The 21,839-nt window shown below is 24.7% G+C and overlaps 3 long non-coding RNA genes across 4 annotated transcripts in view; 2 read left to right on the forward strand and 1 right to left on the reverse strand.

Annotated features, from left to right (window-relative positions):
* LOC133666781 (uncharacterized) overlaps positions 1 to 21,839 on the forward strand; it is a 63,615-nt gene that overhangs the window by 24,420 nt on the left and 17,356 nt on the right. The window lies entirely within an intron of this gene.
* On the reverse strand, positions 1,551 to 20,122 carry LOC133666778 (uncharacterized). Of its 2 annotated transcripts, XR_009831416.1 has the most exons (9): positions 19,592 to 20,122; positions 18,689 to 18,931; positions 9,660 to 9,863; positions 8,234 to 8,597; positions 6,753 to 7,222; positions 4,252 to 4,750; positions 3,337 to 4,052; positions 2,405 to 2,532; positions 1,551 to 2,195 (listed from the first exon to the last, which is right to left on the reverse strand). It is a non-coding gene; the product is annotated as an uncharacterized LOC133666778 (long non-coding RNA). The 2 variants fall into 2 exon arrangements; XR_009831417.1 differs by lacking the exon at positions 6,753 to 7,222.
* Positions 9,858 to 10,898, forward strand: LOC133666783 (uncharacterized). Its single transcript, XR_009831428.1, has 3 exons — positions 9,858 to 10,032; positions 10,134 to 10,197; positions 10,466 to 10,898. It is a non-coding gene; the product is annotated as an uncharacterized LOC133666783 (long non-coding RNA).

Here is a 21,839-nt window from a genome sequence, read left to right on the forward strand (position 1 = left end):
TTAGATGAAATTATTAGGTAATTAACGGTTAGATTTTTATTCTTAGATTAAAATTTTTATGATATAGAATAGAATTAGAAATTTGTTTTATCTTTAAAATATTATAATATGTATTTTTGTATTGTCTATGAGAAAATGGTTAGTAGAGAAGAACTGAAAGACGTAGTCTTTGTTTTCTTCATTACATTCTTAAGGCTATCACATATTGACATAGTAATGAGTAAATTATTTTATGAATACTTAATATTCTTATAAATCTTATAAAGCCGATTCGAGTTATAAATCTCTTCTCTATGATCCATTTAAAAATTAAATTTATCCATGTGATATAAGTGAGACAATGTTTTCAAAAATATTATAACAATGTATTGTTTTGAAAAATGAAATCTTCATTTATATTAATCTTTTTAATGTTATTGTAGTCCATAGTCCATCTGTTAACATAATAATAAGATTTTATAATTATTCATAAATTATTTTGTGAATAATTAATACTCGCCAATATTTTGAAAATATTTTGATCGTCACAGCATTGTTTTATTTGTTTTAATTATACTCACATATATGTTCATTTATTTTCTTTATCAAACAATTTAACATGAATATAATTGCTTTGAATTATGAAAAGAAAGATATTGCATTCTATAGATTTTCTATAGATTAAAATTCTTCATAAATGCATAAATCTGCAATCTACTGATCGAATTAAGATTTCTTTCTTAAAACAAAATATTTGATTTAGAAAATCAAAAAGCAAATATTTTATATTATAAATGTAATATTTCTATAGAAAGTTAGTGTTATTTCAGGAATTCAATTGAAGAAAGTCTTCCTCTTTTTTGTTCGAAAATATTTAATTATGAAAGTTATTGTAGTAGGAGAAGCATTGTTCAGACAAGTGGTACAAGTCAGTTATTAGCCGAGCAAGTAATATATCGATTACTTAAGCAGATAAGTAGTATAAATCAAATTTTAAATTGAAGAATAATATAATTAACTATATTTTTTTTAATAATAAGCAAAGAAAATTCTCGTTGCAGAAATATACAACGAAAAAGGCGTTAAAAATTAGATGTAGCTAAGAAAATGATATTAATTTGATGTAAAGTTATTATAATAAAATTAAAGTTTCTAATCTATTATTATATCTTTTTAAATTCTGCAAAATAATTTCGATTAATTATTATATTTTTAAATAAGTTTTCTCTTTTAAAAACGTATCCCAAAAATAGAATGGAACACAATCTGTTAAGTAATTGAAAGTAAAATGATTACATCAGTCAGAGTTAACGTTTACAAATGGAACATTTTGAACGTTTTTCACCATGTTTAAGAAAGAAAACAGAAGATAGATATATGTAAACAGAAAATGTTGGTACAACTTGCTTTGAGGCAATAATGGAGACTGGATACATTACATTTTACATGTAAAAGGGCTTTGATACATGTTTTATCGTTCTTCGATCGGACTCAAAGGCTGGCAAATATTGGTCCTTTTGTAGACTGAAACAATTCCTTTCAGGTATAAGAATCATTACATGTAACGTATATGTATTTTTATTATTTTTTATTATTATATTCTATTACTTTTTCTTTCAAGATAATAATCAAATATTATAATATTTAACAATTTTCATAATTTTTATAACAATTACTTTGCATAATAATATTAAACATATGTTACAAACATATGTATGAAACAAATTAATTACATTAAATAAACAAAATTTTAATAATTACGTGTATTAAATAATATAAATTACTATTCATAATAGAGACATATTTGTTATATTTCTGCAAGAATAAATTCTCTCATAAATTAAAATTTATATATTTTACCTTCAATATTAATTAACATTTCAGCACACGTTTCGTCAATTCTTTTAGACTTATAAAATAGATATTAACTTTTATTTTATATTCCAGCATAATTCATCGATATTTTCAATAACGAAATAACTTTTTTTTACTAAATTTTTATTCGATGATGGCCGTTACAATTGGATTTCAATCGCTGTATTGACGAATCGCCATTTTTCCCCTTTTCATTTTGTATGACACAATTTTTATAATCATTATCCTTTTGAAATGTCAATGTCTGCTCTCAGTTTGATTTAAATCCATACCCAATAACGGCTAATATATCATACAATATATATTCTCTTTCGTATAATTTTATATTGAATTTCATATTTCTGTACGGTCAAATATGTGAAGATAAACAGACTTGCATGTTGATTTTAAAAAATAAATACATTTTAATTAATTAATATTTTTCAATTTTTTAAAATTGTTTATTTACATAAAAAATTATAATAATATTAATCATATTATGATATAATGTAAAACTATACACTTTTAATTATTTAATCAAATGAGTAGTAAAAGAATTTTATATTCTTACCAAGCAAGTAGTACAGGTCAACTATTTGCTAAACCAATTTCATATCCTTAATTGCATAACCGAATAAGTAGAACAAGTCAACCATTCCTTGCTAGTTTTATATTTTTAAATCAGAGTTGGATATTAACCTGTTGAAAAAATAAAAATTAAAAATTTCGAGTAAAATTATTTCAAGTAATTATTTATTAATAATGAAATGCTAGTAATATTTATTAATAACTATTATAGTTGATCCGCTTTTATAACTTCAGTTTGGCACTATAATATTATTTGCGATTATTCGATATTTTGAGTAATAAATTATCGAACTTATTGAAGTAATTTTTTATATGTAAAGTTTCCCATTGCATTTTCATTTTCATTTTCAAATATAACAATATTTGCAGCTAAGTTACTGTAAATCCTTGCATAAATTCAACTATAAATCATTCCTTACAATTGCAGTCATAATCCTTAAGATAATCACAAAATTAATTCAAAGAGAATAATCATGAAAAGAATAACAAATTCATCCCAGATTAAACGTAATTAAACGTTAATTTATCCTACTTCAACGTAGATAGCAATGAAACACTCTGAATATTATGAAGTTTATCAATATTATATATTCCTTTTGTAATACTATATAATTCTTCCATTAAAATAAAAAATTAAAATATTAAGAAGCATTCTATACGAATTTATGATTAATATATCATTTTAATTCTGAGAATCAAAGATTTACAATTTTATTTCTTTTGATCATAATTGAATACCTTATTTAATAAGTGAAACAGATAACAAATATTGAAATAATAGAAGATAGAGGAAATATATTAGTCATTTTTACATTTATTAAGCAATGAAATATATTTTAAAATCAGCCACAACAATATACTCTCAATCATGATATATTAGTCATTCAAATAGTATAGGTCGACTATTGTTCATACCAATATTGCATCTTCAATCATTTGGTCAATCAAGTAGTATAGGTCAACCTTTGGTCAGGCCGATAATATATCGATCATTTGGTCAGATAAATAGCATTTGCTGGGCCAGACGAGAGGTATAGGTCAGCCATTAGTTCGGCTAATGGTAGATTATCCTTTTGTAGATTATATTGCCAATCGTTTGGTCAAACAAGTAGAATAATAAGTTCTGATCAGATCAATAAGCGATCAAATCTTAATTTCTAGTCATTTCTCGCATTAATCCATAACAAATACTTTTTTTTTTAAATTATATATTTTTTTTTAAATTACTAAAATCCGATCTTTTTATTAAAACTTTGTTTTTATTAAAAAAACTTTTAGTTATTCACCAATTTTTAATCACGTTTCCAATCGTAATTTTCATAATGTACACAGAAAATTATGCAATTTCATGCTCGGTTTAATGATTATCGTGGTTAAACATCTCTAGATGTAAGGAATTTGCCACGTAAAGTCCTTAAACTTGTACTGGAGGCGGAATACCTTCGCTTTGTGTACGAAATACCGCACGTATTTACTTATTACTTCCAGTGACCGACGAAGGTGATCAACAATTCCAGGCCAGACTCGAAGAGCCAGTTAGAACACGTTGCTTGATAAGAGTGAAAGTGGGATTTCCAACAAGATGCAATCAACATGTCCATCTTGATCGATTGAAATAGATATATATTAAACTAAAATAAAATGTATTATATAAGATTATTATTGGATTAAAATAAAAATGTCTTTTGTAACATATTTTTACACAAAAAAATATATATATAAAATAAAAGTTATGATAATTAATTAATTTATAATTCTAAGAAATAATGGAATTTTGACACTAAAGCAATAAGTATATTTATTATTATTTATAAATATATCTCCATATACCTGCGGCATAAATTCTTGGATTTCCACTTTCCACTATTATATGACAAACGAAAAGCCAACCACTGATATCACAGTTGCAATGGAGATGAATTACACCGTTCCAGTAAAGTTACCTACCTAAATATAAATTGCATTCCACGATAACTTACCGCACGCATTTCGTAGCGCGCCATATTCAGCTAGAATTATGCGAACCAATTAACCTTATTGATTCGTTTTAATTGGAATGTTTAATAATCATGGTTTCCTAAATGTTCTCTATATACTAGTTCTCTATATTCTCGTTAAAAATAGTGAATTTGTGCGAGTATATCCATATATTTTTTGTCAAACGAATTTTTTGAGGTTCATCGATTCTAACCAAATTTTTAGTAAAAATTTTTCAAGAAATTTTTGTGGTTTTCAATTTGGTTATTAAGAGTGTTGAACGAGTATCTCTTCTGTTGAAAACATTGTTTATTTTGAAAATTCAAAAGATACCAGCACGATACTTGGGACACTGTAACATAAAGAAAAGAAGTGGATTCATCAGTGAAGCTACATCAAAGGATACATTTGTATGAAAGGAATGGTTAGCTAGGATTTTCGAGAAATTGTACTTTGGTGGTAGATCCTATGACTGTCCCAAGCAAGAGGACATCCACAATCTCTTAATGTGTTTTAGAAAGTTAGATCTCTCGAAACATTAACAAAAGAAGATCGTGAACCGAAATAATGTTTTTCTAGATTAAAATTTCTTAAATACTTTAATTTTCTATTTTTCTACGTTTTTATTTATAAAAAATTGAAAATTTTTAAATTTGCGATTTTATTTCATGTTTTATGTTATTTTTTATATATTTGTACGTTTATATTTTTATGATAGTTTTTCTTATTTGTTTTTTATAAATAATTAATTGAGATTATTAAGAAAAATATAAAATACATATATTTATAAAAAAAAATAATATTTCGTATATTTTATTCTTGTTAACATTCCGTGCCTAAAATTCATACGATAATTATATAATTCAAAAGTATAACAAAGATAAAACAAATTTACTCAAAAAAATTTAAATTAATCCCATAATTCAGCTCAATCCTAAAATTTTATCAAAAAATACAAACTCGTTAATCCCACAATTTTTTTAACGTAACTCATCCTCGTTAACGACAAAAATTCTCCAAAATTTTACCACCAACCGATAAAACAGATTTACATGAAAAATAAATTAATCACAAAAATCCATAATGCGCGCACAAAAGAGAGGTTAAACTTTCAGGCCAATTCACATCGATTCAATACATCATTATATTCTTCAATAGATATATTAAATTTCCCTTTGATCGTGGTATTATCTCGTGTAAAGATATTATTATTGAGGCAAGAGGGTGGAGAAAGAAAAGAAAGGAAACGAAATCGGACGTAAAATCGATAAAAGCTTTGTTCGAGCACACGTTCACGCGTGTGCCACGTTTCGAAGCGCACAAAAGGCACGTTTTAGTCGGTGGAGAAGAGAGACGAGGAAAGCACAAATAAAATCCATCGATCGAACCAAAAGGGTGTTCCACGAGGTCGAAGTCGGTTTTGAGTGGGTCCCATCCTTGATCAAGGGGACTGCCTTCTCTGATAAACTTGTGTAACGCGAAAAGGAACCCCGATGCGGAACCATTTCGACACAGGCCCCCTAAAAGACCACCAAGAAGCATCTGCGCCATTGTACTTGGTCAGAGAATAGTAGGGGCCATCCTGATCGCTCCTCTTGTTTAGTATTTCTATCGTGATACTACTCGTTTTGTGTTTTAAAGATATATGGAGAGAAATTTTTGTATTTTGAAGTTTGAAATGAAATATGGTTTTTTAAGTTTTGAAAAAGGGAAGAGAAATTCAGTATTGTTAAAAATTAAAGATGAATCATAATAGACAGATATTTTTTTTGATTATGTAATTTTGAAATTGAAAAATTGAAGTGAAATTAAAAAAACGTGAAAATTGAAGTAGAAGAAATTTGTGAAAGTTGGGAAAGTTAAAATAAAGTTGTAGAAGTTAAAAAATGTGAAAGTTGAAATAGAAAAAAATAAAATCTTGAAAATTAAAGTTGTGAAAATTAAAATTTTGAAAATTGAGTTTGCAAAAGTTAAAATTTAGTTAAAATTTAGCTGAAGAAATTAACAAATTAAAGTAGTAAAAATTAAAATTCTAAAATTCGAACTTTTTGAGAGAACTTTTTGAACTTTTTTAAAATTTAGAAGATTAAAGTTGTGAAAGTTAAAAATTACGTGATTTTATTTCACAAATTTGTTATCGATTTACTGTCTAAATTTTTAAATTGAAAAATTCATTATATATGAGTGAGACATTGAAAATATTGAATGATATAAGCTATATTCGAATTGTATTTATATAATTTTTAGTTATTAATATAGATATCGATATATTTCATATTTCACGTTTAAAACATGTATTTTCGTTTCTTAATATATAAGTACTCGTTTTATTTTATTATTAATTAAATTTTTACCATATGCTCTGTATGTTTCAACGTTGCTAAATATTTTTATTTCCACATGTGTTCTACCTTAGTTTTTCACGGTAATATCGTTTACATCGTAAAAAGTTTATCCCATTTTTTCGCTCTTTTACTACTTCCTTCTGTTTTCAAGATACATATTTTATAATTGCTTTTTTCTCATAAAATAAGAAACACTATATTATAATCCATCTCATCTTCTCATTTTCTTTCCTTGGTTTTCGATTTCATGCATAGTAATCTTATTACGCTTTATAAATTCTCGAAACTTAATTTTTATATTTTCATTTTAATTTTGTACTTTTATTCATTGTATTTATCTATCTATATTTTAATAATTTATATTTTATATTAAGAATTTTTTTCAATATTTAATTATGCTATTCATAATATTTGTTAATATTCATTGCCATTTTTTAAATAATATTTTAAATTTTCATTTTATATTAATGATATATTATCTGAAACAAGAAAAAATATACAAGAATCAAAATTCTCATCAATATTGGAGAATATTATATTATATTATTCCAAGAATAATTTCCACTTTCCTTCTTCGAGGAAAGATGAAATATTAACAGGTTTAAAAGTGTCACGAATCTCATTATTTAAGTGGCAACTATGTATAAAGTTAAGGACCGTGGAGAAAAGGAATTCGTCAACGACCTGGATAACTTAATTCAATGCTGTTCGAGTTAAGCTCTGAAGCTTAGAGAGCTTTCTTCTCTCTGTTGCCGCCTATATCGTAATAGATACACTAGTGAAACACTGAATGATATCACATTATAAATATGTATATAATGTGTTAATATTGGTATATAAATATCATTATACTTACTATAATAGTAATTCAATTTTCGAGGTTTTCTTTCTTTATCAAAATGTTTTTAATATTTATTTTCAAAATTATAAATTATTGACATTAATTTATAACTTTTCAAAAAACTTAATGTAATTTAAAACCATCTTTACATTTTCTAATCAACTAATTTTATTATTTTCTCGATTTTATCGTCAAATCTTATGAATCCTAAATCCTTATCAAATATCAAATCTTTAAAAAATTACATCTATAATCAAAATCAGAGAAGAAATTTTTATTTTTAGAAAAATTTTTTCGATCGAGGAATTGAGTTTCAAAGATTATGAACTTTTGATATTGATGTATATTTTAAAAAATATAGATACGTTGAAGATGATTATTGTGACATTTACCAATCATTAATTTCATCAGAACAAATTTTTATTAGGATTAAATCTTATTTAATTTAAATTAAATTATAAAAAAAATTATATTCATAATAATATTACTTCTTGAGAAAAATTAGAAAAGATAGTTCTTCAGTTTTATAAAAAAATCTACGTTTTCTCATCTCAATTCTTAAAGATAAATTTTGTTCAATTCCTCATAACCTAAAAATAATCTTTTTTAGAACCTAAATCTAACCTTAAAATCAAGATTTCACACTCACCATACTATGTACGTACCTCTTGAACCAGTACGTTTCCCTGTTCTCACATACACTATTCTTTTCTGACCATCTCCATTTTCCCGCATTTTCCGTTTCCCTCTTGTCGAGCTCGTTCCTCCCGAGTTATATCCCGTAAACCGTGGTAGTTTGTTGGTCACGGTGTGCAATCTCACGGAGGACCAGACGAAGCGTAACACCTCCCTTCTCTGCTCACCCTTTGTCCAGAAACCTTCGAATTCGTGCATTCACCAGAGTATGCGTTTATACGCATGTGGAGGGAAAACCATTTAACACAGGGACAGATGTATATTTTGCTGTAGCGCCACTGGTGGCACTACTTTCGTGCGAGAAATGGAGGATATCGCTGTACATAGAAATACTGTTCGTTTGTCAGAAGAAAAGAATAAAGGACAAAGTATGCACTCTTATTTTATTCCATCTCTTCTGCCATTACGCATTGTCATTATTAGCCAATAATGAGATTGATGAGAAATAGAAATATAACAGAATTTCTTTGATTGAGAGGCTATGTTGCAAAATCATCATTCTTTTTCACTTTGTCTTGATATATTCATCGTTAATCTTTGTTAATATCTTTAGTCAATAATGACATGATGATAGAAGAGATAGAAATAATGAATATTGTATCTAGCCATCTTCTGTATGTGCTATTATCTGAATAGCACATATCTATAATATTCTCTATTTGATTCTTACATATCTATATTATTATTTCTTGTTTTACTATCTGTCTATTCTATTTCTTAATTAATTTGTATATATTGACTGTCTAAATAGTCTGAATATATCTGTATTATTCTCTTGTCTGATTAGTATTTGTCTATATTATTCCTCTGATTTATACATTCAGAAAATGATAAGTGTGTTATTCTATTTCGACTTTTTTGCTATCATATATTGCTAAGACGATGAGCAAATCGAGAAATAGTATGATTTCGCAACATTAGCGTAGCTTTCTAATTAAAATATCGATTATAAACAATATATAATAAAATTTCTTTGATTGAAAAATCATCATTCTGTTTCACTTTATCTCGATATATTCATCGTCACAAATAGACAAAATTTGAATTTAAAATTGAAATTAAAAATAAAGTTAATTAAGAATAAAATTTAATTTTACTATTCAAAACTTTCAATAATCTTAAAATTGAATTGAGATTATATAAATAATGTTTAATTATAATAGTTAATAAATGTTATTCATTTTAAATAAACTTATTATTTAAATTAATGTTGTTAAATTTTGTTGTAAAATTTTAACTAATTAATTTTTCAGTTCTTAATAATTAATTGTCAATTTTTGTTATTGTCCTCATTAATGACATAATATATGTGATGGCAAGAGAAATGGAATAGAGTGAGAGCGTAAATATCTGTTCTAGCCATCTTCTGGTATACGTACGTTACATGAGCAGCTAGACAATGCGAGAGGTGGAGCTCAAGTATGTGTACACAGAGGGAAGTTGTATAAGGAAAAGATTACGGACTATGCATGTAGATAAGCGGCCTGATAAGTGTTCATTCATAAGAAGAATAGATTGAAGACGAGTCGTTTTCTTCACTCATTGTCGAAACTGGAATTTTCGTGAGACAATTGTTTCAGGAACTGCAAATAGATTAATAAAAAAAATTAATAATCGATAATTAATTGTTAGAATATGATTGTTTATGCTGACGAAATGAAAAGATATGCAATTAGAAGAAATTTGATATTTTTTATTTACATATCTGAATATTTATTAATTATATATTTGCAGAAATGATAAAGATAATAGGTAAGCAAGAGAATTCTGTTGTATTTTTATGATGAGAAAAATAAATATTTGATTATTTTTGAGATTTTGAAATGAATAAATATATATATATTTTTTTTTAGAAAACACTCTCATCTGTACCATTTTATTATCAGATCCTTTTGGAACAATATCACTGTTTTTTAAGTAAGTGATATACTTAAAAATTTTTAAATTTATAATAATATATCAACAAATACTTAACATTTAATGTTAAATTATGAAAATTGGATCATTTGTTTATTAAAAAACGTATCATTTATAAAAGTTTATTCTTACTCATAATTTCAATTTCTCTCATAATTTACTAATCTGTTGTTAATCTAAATTTAAAGTTGTTCAAAATGGAATTGAAAATTTCTCTCGCTTCAATTCAAATATAATTCTCCAATATGACTGTCTATTCTTGTTTCAGAACTCTTGCTCATTCCTATCGCTACAGAGATCGGTTACTATCCGAAATACACTAGGATATATCTGAATATGGAGAACGAAACCACTTCCGGTTGACTATCGTTTACGGACTCGCCTCGCTGAATTTCTTCACATTCGAGGGATAACTGCCCTCGATAACAGTTAGACCAAACATGATTATACGCGAAACTTTCTGCATACGTTACAAGATCATTATTGAGAATCCTCAAATTTAACGTGTCCATCGATCGAGAAACAAAATAATATTCGACACTTTTACGGATGAGTTTCGTTCCCTCATGATTCAATAAAATCATTTTTAGATAAATAAATAAATACAAGTGTATTTTCATCGAATTATTGTAGAATTGTAAATGGACTTCTCACGAGGTGTCAACATTCTATATAATCACGTCGAATCGATGAATATTGCATGTTGATAATAGAACAGGTAATGCACTCTCAAAACGAATGTTACCATATATATATGGTGATAAATCGCAATTATCCTTTTCTGTCCTTAAATATTTTGATAAATTTTTTTTTTTATAAAATTTCGTCTTCGTTTTAATTTCTATATATAATTCTATCTTAATATTCTACAAAATGTTAATTATAGATTTGGAGAATCGATTGCAGATACTAAAATAAGCGCGACAAGATTGTTATGTAAATGATGTAAATTATTGCTAAGTAGTAATTATGGACTTTATTTTTCAGGCTATAAGCTCGATTTTGTACTAGAATACGCCTGTGTGAAGATAACTCATATAGAGATCATCATAATTCTGAAATACAGGCAATCTAACTTTATCTAAACTTTATTGATGAGTATTGATGAATTGATTGACAAATTTTTGTTTAATTATTATTATACGAGTATAATAAATCAAATTTCAATATCATTTGAATCAATGAAGAATTATGAAGAAAAATGAAGAAAAACGATTTTTTAAATGTATTCTATTCATGTGATTATACTTAAAAAATTTCGAATTTAAATAAGAATTTAGTACAAATCATTTTCATATCAATTTTTTTATTGAAATTTTATGATATATTATTTTAAATAAATAGATATTATATTTAAATATTTAATGGATGACAAAGACTTTAAATTTCAGTTTAAGTGATTCAAATAAGGTAAAAAGTTTATATTGGTACGTGTTTCACCTTTGAGAGGAATTCTCTTAATTGTAAGCTGCGGAGCTTAAGTTGGATTGATCTAATTCCTTGGAATATATTACCTCTCTGTTGCAATAGTTCTGAACCTTTTCAAAGTCACAAGAAGACTTTCGATTATAAAAAAAATTATGGAATACTAACATCATTAATATTATTATATATATTAACGATGAAAATCTTATCTTAAATATTATAGAAAATCCTAAGATTTTTCGGAACACTTATAGTTAATGTTAATGTCCAAAAAAATATCAATTAAGAATTATTCTATCGAATAAATGTCTCACACTTAATAATGAAATTATTCAGAATATTATTTTACTATTTCCTATTTCCTAGATATTAATTAATAGTTTTTCAATTTATTCATTGCATGCGAACTTAATTTTAATTTTCTTCAAAATGAAACTTGATATTATTTCTTATAAAAAATAACAAATTATTAATTTCCGATGTACAATAAAAAAAAGTGTCTTAAGATTCACAGTTTCAATAAATTTCGATTCTTGTTCGAACAAAGTTTAAACTGCATAATGAATAAGAATATGTAGGAAGTTAAGAAGGAAATCCGGTACGTGTTGGAAAATGCACGAAGGTCTCACCTGTTGACATCCTATTCGTGTCTATGAGCATGTTAGAAATACGTAACAGTTTTACCATTATGATCCAAAAATGATTTGTCGTCTTTTGTAATCTTCTAAAAACATAGTGATTTTTCTAATTTCTTTGCAAAATTCATTAAACTTTTCATTTCTTAATATTGTGGCATCTATTAACATTCCATTTATTTAAATATAACCTCGAAGTTCAATCATTTGTTATGTAATATTTACGATACATTAATTCACAAAATTTTTTAAACATTTTTTAAACATTTTATCTTTTAATTTCGTAAAATATGTCAACACCTCAGATATTTAAATTTAATTTCAAAATCAAACTATTGCTTATTTATTACATTTGTGAATAATACAATTTATATGTAATTTATATTAGAAATCGTTATGATTCACGATTCAATAATTCCAAATAGTTAATCTAAACTTGAATTATATTATACTTCCAAAATAATCAATTTATATGTAGTTATACGAGGATATAAAAATAATAGAAATAATAGAAATAATTATAAATTACATTTATAATTATTAATTTTTTCATAAAATTTATTACATATTATTACATATTTACATATAATATGGATTTTGATATTAAGATGAATGATTATATTATATTATATGTAACTGAATAATAATTAAATTACAAAATTTAGTTGAGAATAGCATTTTCATTTTCTTATGACAAATTTAGGAAAATTATATTGTATATATTATAAAATTTATTAATAATTTCATATTCTTGGAATTAATAATATGAAGAATTAATAATTCCGAATTATATAATAAATTGTTGCATAATTATATTTTCGATTTTATTATTGATAAACATTTATAAATTATTTGTATATATATATTTAAATATTTACCATTTATTTTGATATTTATTTTTCCAGTTAATTATCTTTTTTTTCAAATTCGTTTTATTCGTTCGAATTTCAAGATTAAAATAGTAAAGATAAAAATTGATTTTCTTTTTCTATTATAGCAGTTGAGCTAAATTTATTTTTATTTGTAGCTGTGACTTTGCCATTGAAATACAACCAAAATGAAATAATGGCTTCCTAACCTATATTTGTTTCTATAATACCATTGTAAATTTGTACATATGATACTTCGATCAATAAGAAAAGTTTTAAATCGAAGATACACTTATATAATTTTATCGATATATTTTTGTTAATATTATCAAATACAATATTTTGACATTATACATTTGCATTTATAATTAATCACTGTATCATATACATATTAAAACATATTATATCATCTAATAAGCAATTGAACGATTGGAAAACATAAATAATATTTTCTTTTATAAAATATTTCTTTTTAAAATATTATGTAGAATACAATTAATTTTCTTATGATATAGTATTCTAAAAACTATTTTCGATACAATAGAAATTTATATATGATTTTTATATAGTATGATTTAATAAACTTAGATAATCTTTATGCAAAATAGGTTAGGTTTTATATATACACACACACACATACACACACACATCGTAATCAGTTGGTACAAAGGAACAGTTTCTAAGTTGCGAATGGCAGACAAAAGCATGTTCGGTGAAAAACAGACAGAAAAAGCAACAGTCGGTCGAATATAGAAACGATCTGACGGTCATCGTGACTTCCGCGGTGGTACGAAGCGAGGAGTTGAGTGGCTTTATCAGGCCTCGTTACTGCGCTAAATCCATGGCCACGAGTGGAGGAACACACTTGTGACGGACGTAAAACCCGAAATGAACTTCCTCGCTTACGGGGATTGCCGTTTTGCCCTGCGGAAAGGGGGGCAAGTGGGCTGCCTGCTCAAAGTATCCTATATCTAGTACAATATACATATACATATCTGTGTATGCATATGCATATTAGTCACGAATAGTTCAAAATTTATCGGTAATTATTATCCTCTTATAATCAAAAATTTTTGTTTCAATTTATAAGTTCAACCTTTTAATTTAATTGAATCAATGATAAAAAATAATAAAAAATATATGTTGATACCAAATTAATTGCCATACACTTAGATATGGAAAATAATAATTATCTGAGAAGATAGATTGAGAAAGTGTTGATTAAATTAAATTAGTTAAATTAGGTGCTTCTTTGTCGATTTTATTTGTAGGAAACTAGAAAGAAAAATTTATAGTAGTTAATTAGATTTTAGTGTAAATTGTTATAAATACATACATACAATGCATCTCTATATTTAATAATTTTTGTATTTTTGCATACTTTAGAAAATTGCAAATTAGTATTTCAAAACTATTGAAGCTTAGAAAAGTTAAAGATTTAATAACATAATAAATTAATGAAATTTTTTTTAATAATTTAATTTTTCAATTGATAGTTATCAATTAAATATCTAATCGATTCAGTGTGTCTATTATATCAAACGAATAAGATTATATTACGATTTCTTAAATCCACTCGAAATTGGATATTTCAGATTAACACAAGCTTGTAATTGTCCAATTGCAGTTTATAATCTTCCTGAAATTGTTATTCTCATAATAACAACATGAGTGCAATTAGTACAAATATAATATTGGATATTAATTTCAGTAGATACATACTGAAAAATTTGTCTTTTCGATATTGAAAAATTTTCTATATCTGTAATATATATTCATATGAGATTCGCCTACAACGATTATCGAATAAAGCATTTGGTAAAAAGAATATTATTATATACCAACTAATGATTAAATAATCATTAGCGAAAACCACGTATAACCTCAGGAAGTAATGAATTTTGCAACGCTTGTTATTATACATAATTGAACATACAGAATTCTACAAATACCTAAATCCATAACAAATTTAAAAATGGTAATAAAAATCGAGTTTCTTTTATAGAATAAAATCAAAGAAATTTCGAAATTTTTCAGTTTTTAATTTTATTTTTCGAATATAAAACTTCTTTAAAAAAAAAAAAGACATATATATTAAAATTTCATTTATTATTTATAATCTATCATTTACAACCAGGTTTAATTTTCTTTAAAATGCATAATAATTACTTAATATTTAATGAATTAATTTTTTATTTAATTTACATCACATTTATTTAACTTATATTATATAATAAAGATGCTGTATCTATATTTATATAAATGACGCTAGGCAGTATTTTAAATAATTGCTTACGTAAAACTTGAATAACCAATCATTATATCTAACAACACTTCATTCAACGTTTTATTGTATCAAATATAAATTTAGAAACAATATTGCAAGCATAATAACTACTTAATATTTAATAAATTAATTTTTTTATTTATTTTGTATCATAAATACAATGAAAATTTTTAACCTTTATCATAAAGATTATATAGATGGAGTCACGCTCGGTACCAGTTCGAATAATAGTAAACTCAACTAAAGTTCATAATCACGCATATAAAATTTCCTATAAATGAAATTCATATGAACAAAATTTTGCTATATTAAATATTAGAAATAATATTTTAAAAACAAGACTTTAATATTTAATGAATTAATGATTTAATATTTAATGAATTAATTTTTTACTTATTTTATATTATAAATGATATATATATATATATTTATTTATAATTATATTATATCATATCGAAAAAGATATTTGTTCTTATAGATGGAGTGACATTCGACATTTAATATTTCAAATAATAGAAAACTCAGCTAGAGTTCCATTCAGTATTCAGTATTACCAAATCATTATTTTTCAATTTCACATATCCCAATACATAAAATTAACTGGTATCTTTAGACCAATTTTCATGTTAATCTCTCATCAATTCGTTAATTGACACACGAAAACAAAATATTTACTTTTGATGTGGCTACTAATGGTACAACCTTTTAACACAACCTTTAAAACAAAGCTTTGTATCATTCTCTTTGTTATACGTTGAAAAATGGAATCAGTGCAATCAGTGTGTATTTTCTCTTCTGTCGGTGTCGATCACAAAATCGAAAAAAATAATTATAAGATAAATTATTCTTTTCATTTGTAATTAATCGAAACAAAAGTGTAGTTGGTCAAATCTTTGTGCACAGTGATTTTCTTCAATCGATATCGAGAATTAAATTACCTGGTAATTTATAAGTTTTCTAACTACGGTAATTATCGCTTGAATCAGTCTCGGTCGACGTTTATCGAAATCCCAAGTAACTCTTAATTAACCTGGATGCACGAGCGATGAATCGATGCCGAAAATTTAGTTTCTACGTAAATTCTATACATGTGAAATTAACTATGCTTATCGGGACTGATATAAATTTCCGTTACGAACAATATTTATGTTACGCGGTGTACATAATCGATGTGTATGATAAAGAACGACAGAATTCCTATAAACATTCCCAATGAGCCGATACCTCGTTACCGAGCTAATGACCCTTGATAATCTAAACTTTAATGGGGTTCTCATTGGATTCTTGTTATGCTTTAATCATTCGATTTTAATTTTATTTCACATCTTATTCTTGTTAAAATTTTTAACAAACGATTTGTTTTGATCGAAATTTTTATATTGATGAAATAATTGATTATGTTGAACATTGATTAAACATAGTACAAAATATAAATAACGAATTTGAAAATTATATAGGTTATGTTAACCGTAATTAATTCTTTAATAAAATTATCAAAATATATTTGCTGTATTTTTCTTTTAAGAAAAAATTGCCATGTGCAAAATCTGAATGATTAATTGTGCGAGCATTAACCATATACAGAGAGAAAGGAAATAAAAAGTATCTATAGAAATGCAAATCAATATTCGGATTTACAAATGAAAAAAAGAAAATTAATGTTTTATATATAGCTATTTTTCAATTATTTTGCATTGTTATTGCATGAAAAAACAATTAGATAAATTACTTAATCCTATAACAGCATATTGTTTTTAAGTTTAAGTTTGAATATGACTGAATAAAAAAATTAGTTGTTCAAGTAAATATTTAATCATTAATCGAGTATATGATTAATTATTTAAATTTTCTGTGGCGTGAAATTGATATTTGAATTTATCTGCAAATTTAGTATCTCAATCAGCTTCGATGGTTAACAATATTCACTTAATCTAATAGATATTTGTATATGAATATATATAGATAGAATATTAATTTAATTTCGGTTAGAAATTAATAATTGATGATTGACATTTAATGTTATTAAATGACAATTGATGATCAATATTTTTAATTAATTATCCATCAGTTTCATAAATTGATTGAATTAACTGCAATTTTTTACGATTAATTAATCGAAATTAATCTATCTAATCTAATTTAATAATATAATTTTAAATAAAATTTTGATTTTATATATGGTTCATTGAACTAAAATATATTAAAAAAAAAAGTGAAAATTTTCAGAAATAAGAGATTTTGAATTTCAAACAATTTGAAAATTTAGTATTTAATATTAAAATATTTTTTGTTATATGTCATTCTTCATTATAGTATCTTTGTTTCTTAATTCTTTTATGATACATTTCTATACATAATGCAATTAAAATGTCTTCTTTTAAATAAGGTAAGTCTTTCAACTTGATATTTTAAAATAATTCTTAAATTGCTTGTTGCATAAAAAAATACCTAAACGAAAATTAAATAAAGAAGAATTAAAAACGGAATATGATTTAATGTTATTAATTCTTCTGTAGACACAGAATATATAAAGATCAACTTAGTTTTAATGAAATTATAATAGATATTTTAATTTCAAAGGTGCAAAATGATATTGGCATATTTTTTTTTAAAATGAAATATTTTGTATTTTTTTTTTAAATGAAATATTTTGTATCTATAAATATATATAATATAAATGAGTAGTTCAACTAGAAATAGAATTTTATGTAATTTAATAAAATAGAATAAAGAAAATAATTAGTTATTAAAATATTCAAAGATTCAAAGATTGATTAATTATTAAGATATATTCATTCTTTTTTTAAAGTTATTTTAAAAAGCTCTAATTGCATAAAATGGAAATTTATTCCATAATATTTTTCGTTATTCACTCTATCATTTTGATCGATTTTTATATCTCTTTTACACGTCCAATTACGAAAAACTAATTACAACACATTATCTTCTTCTACCATTCATTAAAAATTACCTGAAGTTATCAAATTAGAGGAGCCAACCTATATTACCCTTTCATTCAACTTTATACACAATTTATTTTGTAATTTAATTGCATACTTCTAATTAACTTCACCTATACAGTCAGATAAAAATCATTGAAAAATTTTACAAATTTCAACATTGTACTTTAAAAATTTAATTTATAGTCTGATATTGGTTATTTTGTTTTCTTCAATAGATTTCTTAATATAATGAGTAAAATTCAAGATTTTAACAAATTTGAATTACTGAGAATTCTCAGAATTTTTTTTACAAACTACAGAAAGATCACTCACCATAAATAGATTCGATAGATTGAAAGGTCTCTGTCATCGTCCTCGTTCTGATCTCTGCTCGTAAATCCTTTGGAACATGACTTCCCCATGGACCTGATGCGCTGTCTTACCAGTAGATAATGCAGGTTGTACGTGCCACAACTGACAGTGAGGACGTGAGTTATCAGAACCATCAATGACGATTAGTACCGTGAGAACAAGCTTTAGCTGAACGGTTGGACTCGTGAGAGTAGTAATTAATTGCTAAAATAAAAAAAAATTGTTTAAATATTTTCTAATAGATTGATAAATAATACTCAAATTATTGGTAGTGTTGTACAAAGATAATTTTTACTTTTCCATTTCATTTCCAAGTCTTAAGAGGAAAATTGAATTATGAAAGTGAAAATAGAGATTTATAAGATTATTCTTCAAAATATTAAATTAATTCAAATATTAAATTAATTCAAATATGATAATTTTTGAATGAAATATTGAAAATTTCATTGATCTTTTATTTTTTATTATTCATAGAGAAATGCAAAATTTATTTAATTAAATTAAATATTGATATTAATTATTATATTCAAGACGCAAATAAAATGTAATTTATATATTAAAATGTAAAAAATATTGTGTCTTTTTATTAATTTGCATATTTGAAGTTGAAAATAAAAAAAAAAAAATTTGGCAGAAAAATAAAGTAAATCACATAGTAAATAGTATTCTAACAGATAAAACTTCAAAGAAATAGTAAGAGGAAAAATATGAAGTTTGCGTGCTATGTTTAACCGAGTAGATTACATAGTTCAATTTGCATATATTCTGAAATTAAATAAGCGTTGTGAACTTTTGAACTTTTTTTTGAATAATAAAACTCGTATTTAAATAAGATTATTAGATAAAATCACTATGTATACTTACAAACAAGCATTGTTCATTGGATAGTAACAAAAAAAATAAAATAGCTTTTATGAAGTAAATATTAAAAGTAGAATATTAAAAGAAATATTAAAAGTATAAATTTAATATAATAAAATAATACTTTGAATAATACTTTGAATAATACTTCAGAAAAAATATTTAAAAATTCTTATATAAATTTATTGTAAATCTAAGTTTTTTTGAAGTTTTAATACTTTTGCAATGGCATCTTTCAATATTTATACAATATCTATTCTTCTACAGTTAAAATCTTGCCACAAAGTTTTCAATCAAGTATCTAAAGGCATCAATTGATTTACAACAAGATTATTTAAATGTTTACTTTTCGTAAGCTCAATGAAAAGAATCGGAATAAATTTGAAATACGAATAGCTTTGCTCTTGACAAACTGAAGCCGAAGTTCGATCCTCGCCAGGTGGCTACGAATAGAATACGAATACGCTAGCGTATCACTATTTATACCTTACGCGAAGAGAAGGGAGTTGATACTGCGCATGCGTATTTTACGAAATCAAAACTACGCGGTAAGCTTAACACGATTTCAAATGTAGTATTGTATAAACTTTTGTTTCTCTAATTATTAATATATAATTTTAATTAATATATAATTTTTTTTATAAAAATAGATTAATAATTGTGAAAAGATATCTTAATATTAACATTAGAATATAATACAAAGTAATTTTATATATCAAACATATTAATAATTGAGAGTTAAAAAAAGTAAACAAAATTGAAATAAAATTATCATACAAGAAAGGAAATTTGAAGAAATAAAATTGAATGGAAAAAAACAAAAAAAAAAAAGAAATGAGAGCATGGAAAAACATAAGAAAAAGCAACGAATAAGAAAGGACAACTGGAAGGTATAAGATAAGATCACAGTATTAATGGTAACCTTAAAAGATAAAATGGAAACAGAATGAGGACGGAGATTCAACAAAGAAATAGAGAAACGACGAAAAAGTAAACGTTGGTGGACGGGTTGGGTAGACTGAAACAACTGAAAATGATGAATTAAGCTTGGTCTTTTTCTCAACTCAATTCTCGATGTTGATGAATCGAATTGGATGATAGAACCTGATATAGACATAATAAAACCTATTCTTTATTCTTTAAAAACATTTTTGATTTTTTAAAAATAAAAATTACTATTTAATGGTTTTTAAAAAATTATCAATATTAATTTGATATATATTCTGTTTATAAAAGTATTATTTTTAGTAATAAGCAATCTATAGCCTATCACGAGTTTATATCTGCTAATTCTACAAATCCATTTGAATATTTAAGATAGTTCAACAGAAGCTAAGCTGTTGCAGACCAATAGGATAAGAATTTCTTCTCCTTTTGCGTGTAAACGATTTTTCTAAAGTTTTAAAGCTGTTATACCAAAAGTTTTTTTCTTAGTATCTCTCTTTTTTTTTTTTAAATTCTATCTGTACAGAAATGCTGAAATCTGTGAGATTTTTACTTTCTTTTTAAAATGTCTTTTAGTTTACAAAATAATACTTTTGAATCTTTACAAGGAAATGTACTTTTTCATTTGTACTTTATCAAATAATTTTTTTTTTAATTTTATTTTTCTTTTTAAATGTAGAGAGAGAGAGAGAGAGAGAAATCTGATTTTTTCGAGAGAAGATATCAAAAAGAGATTTTTTTATTTAAATAACTGAATCTGATATAGGTATTGAGTTTATGCAAATGATTTCGATTCAATGATCGAAAGATTTTGAAAAAAGTTGAGCTGCAAAGCTTGTTTATGCTTATCCTTAGAAGGAAGGGGAATCCCATTCGCTCTATAACTTCGGATATGCTTTAAAATTCAGTATGCTTCTATTGTGATCCTCGTATTATGTTACCTTCGTGTTACATTGGATATTGGATATAAAAAAGAATAAAATTAATTTGATTGGAATAATCAAAATTTTTACAGCAAAACATTCGATTTTATAATTTAATAATTAAAATTACAAATTATTATACTATATTTAAATCTGACTTATAATTTAAATTTTAAGAACAACAGATCTCAAAATCATTGAATAAAATTATTTCATTAAAAAAAGAAAAAAAAAAAAGAATGGAAAATTGGTTAAAATCAGTGATTGACAATTGATTTTTTCTTTTCAATCGATTCAAAATTGAAACTCATTGTCACACAGAAAGAAGAACACGAAACTACCTCGGTTTTCTATATCAGGTTCCCTTTTCTTGGGAATCTAGT

The sequence above is a fragment of the Apis cerana genome, linkage group LG10, assembly GCF_029169275.1.
Source record: "Apis cerana isolate GH-2021 linkage group LG10, AcerK_1.0, whole genome shotgun sequence".
Classification (NCBI taxonomy): domain Eukaryota; kingdom Metazoa; phylum Arthropoda; class Insecta; order Hymenoptera; family Apidae; genus Apis; species Apis cerana.